This window comes from Babylonia areolata, chromosome 2, assembly GCF_041734735.1.
Source record: "Babylonia areolata isolate BAREFJ2019XMU chromosome 2, ASM4173473v1, whole genome shotgun sequence".
Lineage (NCBI taxonomy): Eukaryota > Metazoa > Mollusca > Gastropoda > Neogastropoda > Buccinidae > Babylonia > Babylonia areolata.
This window is the reverse complement of record NC_134877.1, coordinates 17,273,352-17,280,851: the sequence shown is the minus strand read 5'-3', so window position 1 is coordinate 17,280,851 and position 7,500 is coordinate 17,273,352.

Below are 7,500 nucleotides of genomic sequence, written 5' to 3'. Positions count from 1 at the left end.
GCGGTGTTGTGATGCTGTTTAAGTGATTAGTTAACACATGAGGTTGGATCGAACGCCTTGCTTGATGTCCTTACTTGAGGGTTTGGAGACTGCAGTCAAGTGTGTTTTGGCCCTCGTTTGTGTTAGATATGAATAGATGGATAGACAGATAGATCGACAGGTCAGCTGTGGTGATGCTGATTCGATGAACAATTCCACAGAAACACAAGTCTGACACCATGGATGGAAGGCCTGTTGTCTGTAAGAGTTCTGTGAGAACACACGGTCTTTACCTGACAAAAGAAAGAAGAAGAAAAAACAAAAGAAGTAAAAACAATACAAACAAAAAAACGACGTTGAATTAGGTCGCCAACAAGACTGCATGCAGACAGACAACAGTCCTTTATGGCGCTGTGCGGTTTGGCTGCGCTTTTTTTCTTTTTTTAAACCAAGCGAGAAGGAGAGAAAGAAAGGCTTCAGACAACAATCGTCAATCGCACCTTCTTCCCTCTAAATGGGGGTTGGGGGGTGGGGGGGGGGGGGGAGAGAAGTTGTGCCTCATGGCGGAGAGAGGAGAGGAATTGGGGAGAGAGAGCGAGAGGAGAAAACTGTGTACCCTCTGAGCTGAGGCCAGTGGAACCGAAGATAAACAGGTAGTGGGACATAATAACGGTTTAGATTTCTAAAGACCGACGCTCGGCTTATGCTTACATTTGGGCCAACAGCAAAGCGAGAGCTGTATAAAGACAATCAATGGTTTCTCCATTGCAATGGGAAGTCATTTACAGCTTAGTCTTTTGTGACACTGAAATTAGGAAGCAAGACTGCACTGGCGTTTAGTGCTGCAGCTTTGGGGGCTAGTCGGCCTTTGGGAACTATTCCAACGCCGATTGTCCTGAAAAACCCTCTTGACCGAGAGAGTCGGGGCGTAACTTTGGCAAGACACTGTCCACTACAATCAAATTCTAGCCCAGATAGGACAGCAGATGCCCTCTCTGACTATCAATATAGTTTTGGAAACATGACCTCTGCCTGTTTCATGCTGATCTGCGTTGTTTGGCGCTTTATTCCAAGAGAACGTCTATCGTTCACGTCTACCATTGTTGGTTGTTATTCCGTCAAAGAGCCGTGTCCAGGTGGAAAAAAAAATGTGTCCAGAAAGTCTTTGACACTGGAAAACTGCTGTCAATTTGTGTATGTTTTGTTGTTGTTGTTGTTGTTTGTTTGTTTTCTTTCTTTCTTTCTTTTCTTTCCCCTCTTTCTTCTTTGATATGTGTGTTTATTTGTGTACGAACACATATTTCTTTCCCGTCACTTCAGAGATTTTCTGTCTCTGTCCAATCTTGTAGTTCGTCTTCCTGTCAGTGTGCATCTGTCTTTCTAGCGGTATTGTTTTGTTCACCCCCTCCCCTCTCTTTCCGTCTCTTTCTCTCTCTCTCCGTCTTTCTCTCTGTTTGGTCCGTGTGTGTGTGTGTGTGCATGTGCATGTGTGTGTGTGTGTGTGTGTGTGTGTGTGTGTGTGTGTGTGTGTGTGTGTTTGCATGTGTGTGTGTGTGTGTGTGTGTGATCTGTTTTTTGTTTTTTTGTTTTTTAACGATGATGATTAATTTTTACAACTGCATGTCTAGGGTTGGACAATGAAAAGTGGGTCACAGATTTCTTACAAAGAAACATCATGTTCACAAGTGTAGAGACGACTTACCCCCCTTTCCCTCCGCCGTCCCCCCCCCCCCCCCCCCCCCCCCCCCCCCCCTCCCTCTCTCGAGTCTGGGGTTCGCAAAGAGAAGTGTCCACCACAGATTTCAGAACTGTTTCTTCACAGTACACTGCTTGAGGGGAAGACACTGCAAAAGGCTGCTACTCTGTGATGTGCAAGAAGCTGGCACAGGTTTGATAAAAAAAACAAACTGTGGGGATTCTTCTGGACATTAGCAGAGGGTAAAATATGTTGAAAGAGATCTGGTTTGCTCTCTTTACAGCCGGCCAGGACAAACGCCTCTGTGTTGCTGATCCTTCATGTCTACGATGGTTTTGGAAATCCCCCAAAAGCTGTACTGTATGGAAAACGTCTTCTGTCCTCTTTTGCTTTTGGGGTGGAATACCGGAACCCAAAGGAGACATCAAAGCCCTATCATGTGTGTTAACTTGTTGGCAGTCAGAATGCAACGGAGACAGATGTGTCTGACAAAGCTCAAAATGTGTAAAAGGGACACGTGTGTTGTCCCGGCAGATCGTCGTCACGTGTTCTTTTTTTGTTTTTTGTTTGTTTGTTTTTTGGTTTTTGGTTTTTGGGTGGGTTTTTTTTTTGTTGTTGTTTCTTTTTGTTGTTGTTGTTGTTTGTTTTTTTGTTTTGTTTTTTTTTGGGGGGGTCCTGGGGGGGCAGGGGGGATTTTTTTTTTTCTGCTGAATTCCTTATTGTCTGATGCTGGAACGGCTGAATCAAAACTACCTTGTATTGATTCCCGCTCTGTCAGGAACGGAGCGTGTATGGAACATAACCATCGTTTTTTGTATTTATAAATATGATTGTCACGTCCGACAAAATGGACGTGACACACACACACACACACATCTTTATTTCCGTGTATGTAAATGATACATATAATCAATTATTACAGTCATGCCGAGACACACAGAGCGGTGTCTCCCTGCCTGTCTGTCTGCACAATGATGTGAATTGCAGGTAGCTGATTTTAGATTGACATGTTTCTTTATGTCGCGGGACAGTATTGGTCATCTGCTGGACACGCTTTGTGGCTCTCATGACGTCACGTCTGAAGGCCGGGCCGTAAGCAGTGCCTGACTGACCGACTGACTGACTGTTTGTTCCACTGAATTCGGGGCATTCATTATCATCGTTGTAATTATTGTGTCTGTCGTCATCAGTTCTTGTTATTATTATTATTGTTCTGGCACGGGATGCCCTCTGTGCCGCATCTATACAATTGGTTCTACCGAAGCCAAAGACTAAATTATCGCATTCTAATTTAACGGGACTAATGTTAACGATAAATACTTCTTTCTTTTTTTTCTTTTTTTTTCTACGCGTTTTCTAATGCAGGCGTGAATGAAATGAACTATCATGTCATGCCAGTAACCCACTCTCGCAAATCACGTATAAGGTATGAAAAGAATTTAAGTGATACCATTACTGAGGAAATAAAAGATAAATCTCTTTTTTTTTTTTTTTTTTTTTTGGGGGGGGGGGGGGGGGGGAGTTGTCTGCAACCCGCCACTGTTGTTGATTATGTGGTGCAATGTAGATGTAATGTGCAACATCGTTATTATTGAATCAAAAACAAACATGTAAACAAAATACTCTAACAAGTGTAGTTTTGTTGTTGTTGTTGTTGTTATCTGTTTGTTTTTATTTTTTGTTGTTTTGCATACAGCATCTATTCATGGTAAGACGCGTTGGCTTTATGCGAAATCCAGGCATATGCACATTGCTTTTTCTGACACCTCCTTAAAACTCACATTCCGGTCGTTCCAAAACGCACTAAAATAATTGCTGCTGTAACTTTTTCAGTGAAATTAGAATGCCCCTACCCCACAAAAAAAAAAAAAAAAAAAAAAAAAGAAGAAGAAAACTTCAGACAAAAACCCCGCTACCATCCAATTAAATTAGTGAAGCCTGAAACAAGATTTTGAGTTATATGTAAACCTTTCTTTACCCGACTTGTTAATCTGTATCTGATTATTTTTCTCTCTCTTTTTTGTTTTTCTCCTGTATGAACAAAAAGAAACAAACAAACAAACAAACAAAAAGGAAGAAAACCGGAAAGCGAAGGGGATTCTGGGAGTGGAGGGGGTGCACTGCCGGCCGGTGGAGGAGAGAAAATATGAATTGGAAACATTTGAGAACTGGAGTCGTGTAGCGTGATAAACAATCTTGATTTTATCTATTCATTTATTTATACATGTATGTATTCATTTATTTATTCATTTATTTGTTTATTTATTCGTTTAATATTATTGTTACTATTATTGTTATTATTGTTTTGTTATATGCGCTTAATTCTATCAAACTACGTTTCACACACGCACGCATGTGCGCACGCACAACCGCACGCACACATACACTCACATATACTCTCTCCCTCTCTCTCTCTCTCTCTCTTGCTCCCCTTTCCATCCCTACACACACACACACACACACACACACACACACACACACACACACACACACACACACACACACACACTGTGTGACTGGTCCACAAAATCGCGCTGTATATGATAATGATATCAGACCGGAAAATGTCAAGGTTTTTAATGACACGCATTCAAATTAAGAAGAAAAGTGCGAATGTAAATGTCAACAGGTTTGCAGGAAACTGATGAAGACATCCACACCTTATGTAGGATTCAAACCCTTTTTGTTCATTCGTTTATTCATCTATAGTCTGTTCATCTAAGATGTTGATGATAGACTGAAAATAAATGATCTGATTATTATTATTATTATTATTATTATTATTATTATTATTATTATTACTATTATTATTATCATCATCATCATCATTTAAAAAAATCATTTTTACTTCGAAATTCTCATTTCTGAAAAGCAATGGCAGGGGAAAATGGTTTCTTTTTTCTTCTTTTTTTTTTTTCTTTTTTTTTTTCTTCTTCTTTAATAACACTTCTTCCAAATTGTCAGCCATGTCGAACAAAATCCGTGTCAGTTTCAGTTTCTCAAGGAGGCGTTACTGCGCTCGGACAAAACCATATTCGCTACACCACACCTGTAAGGCAGGCGCCTGAACAGCAGCATAACCCAACTCGTTTAGTTAAGCAGGCATTTGAGTGCATGCATGATTATATATTGTGTACCCCTGAAAACGGAGTATGGCTGCCTACATGGCGGGGGTAGAAACGGCCATACACGTAAAAGCCCACTTGTGTAGTGTACATACATAGAGTGGACGTGGGAGTTGCAGCCCACGAACGAAGAAGAAGAAGAAGATGTGTTAATTAAGCGGGTATTGAGTGCCATGCATGGTTATATAAGATAAGATAAGAATAACTTTATTATCTCCAACTGGAGAAATTTGGTCAGGTGCATTATCACAACATAGACAAGTAAACAACATGGGAACCATAACTGTAAAAGTCAACAACAGCTTTTACGAATATTACGAATTTTCAAATGTAAAAAAATATCTTATACACCGTTTCATACATGCATCCACACACTGCAGGTGATAACTAGTATTCTTAATGTAAAAACAGAAAGAATTAAGAAACATTATTTGAATATAATTATAAACATAGCCTACTATACTGCACATTGATTATAATAGACAGTTAAGATAAGAATAATGATACGTTACGGAAAACCGCAACCAGATAATCAGCACACACCCACACCCACCCACCCCCCACACACGCGGATTACTTGATTAAACAAGAGTAATAAACATATGTTCTCAAATAAAAGCATTTCACATATTCGCTTTTGAAAACATTGCAATATATTTTGTGTGCCAATCAGAATGCTTATTATTTTCTACCGAAGATTACCACCAGAGACAATCCTGATGTTGACATGGGTTCTTCTTCAGTGCGCCAAGCGCGTGCTGCACGCGGAGACTCGGTTCGTCATCTCATCCGAATGACTTGACGCTTGTTTTTCGTTTGTTTGTTTGTTTTGTATTTGTTTCGTTTCGTTTTGTTTTGCGCACTGGTTCGAATCACAGCTCAGCCGCCGATATTTTCTCCCCCCCTCCACTAGACCTTGAGTGGTAGTCTGGACGTTAGTCATTCGGATGAGACGATAAACCGAGGTCCCGTGAGTAGCATGCACTTAGCGCACGTAAAAGAACCCACGGCAACAAAAGGGTTTTTTGTTGTTGTTTGTTTGTTTTGTTTGTTTGTTCGTGTTTTTGTTGTTGTTGTTTTCCAGTCAAACGTGGGAGAAAGGACGAGAGCGGGATTCGAACCCAGACCTTGCACTTAGAGCACGTAAAAGAACCCACGGCAACCCACGGCAATATATGATAGTCAGTCGTGTCCGACTATGACCATCAGAACAGCAGAGGAAGCAACTGCTGTTCCGACTATTTGGGCTAGAATTTGATTATAGTGGAGAGTGTCTTGCCCAAGTACATCCCCACTCTCTCGGCCAAGAGGGATTTAGGACAGTCGGCGTTGGGATGGTTCCCAAAGGCCAACTAGCCCTCAAGGCTGCAGCACTAAGAACCAGTGCAATTTTGCCTCCTAGTTTGCGAGTCATAGTCCTTCACAAAAGACTAAGCTGTAAATGGTTTCCCGTTGACTGGAGAAACCATTGATAATACAGCTCTCACTTTGCTGTTGGCCCAAATGTAAACTTATGTCAATCTGTGATACTATGAAGTATCAGTATCCGTATCAGTAACTGCGTTCGGACAAATCCATATACGCTACACCACATCTGCTGAGTAGATAGCCTGACCAGCAGCGTAACCCAACACGTTTAATCATGCCATGGGGAAAAAAAAGAACAAAAAAAGCAGAAGGAAAAAGAATAAGAATAAATAAATAAATAAATAAATAAATGAAATGAAATAGTGTAATATGAAAAAAAAATAATGAAAAAAAGGATTAAACAAATGATTTTTTTTTTTCAAAAAAGGTAATAATGATAAATAAAATGAATCAAAAATAAAGTAAAAAGACAAAAATTATAATGAATAAACAAATAAAGGTAAACACACACACACACACACACACACACACACACACACACGCGCGCGCGCGCACGCACAATGAAGAGGAAGCCAAATTATGCTAAATCAAGCAGTAAAACACTGCTGCGTGTTATATTAACTGGGAAATACTGCTTTCTGTGTAGTTGTTGTCGTCGTTTTTCGTTCGTTTTTGTTTGTGTAATTGTTCGTTTTAAAAAAAAAAGCAGTGAGATCATGATTTCTCAGATGACAAAATAACCAAGAACGAATAAAGGGACTTAATGAACACGCAAGCAACTGTATGAAGAGTAAAAGAATAAACAAATAAATGCATCCATCAGTGAGTACAACAATATAATAATGAATGCATGCATCAGAGAATTTACATATATAGAGAGAGAATATAATAAATAAATAGATATATGCATATAAATAAACAAATATATACATAAATGATAAACAAACAAAAATTCACACACAAAACAATGAATAGTTGAATAAATATAATTATGTTCTTTTTCCAGTTGTTGTCCCTTTGCTGTTTGTTTTGTTGTTTCACATGTTTCTGGGTTTGTTTGTTTGTTTTTTGTTTGTTTTATTATTCTTTTTTGTTTTGTTTTGTTTTTAATTTGTTGTGGGGGCTGGGGTGATGAAAAGGAATCCCTTCTTCGTGTTCAATCATGGCTTCAATGCAAGGGGAATCAGAAAGTTAATCTCGGATAAATTTCCCCCGAGGTCTCTTTCATTTCTTTGCATTTCACTCACTCCTGACATGAACAGCGTGCTGTTTTACTCCTCCCGTCTGTCTGTCTGTCTCTGTCTCTCTTGTTTCTCTATCTCTCTCTCTCTC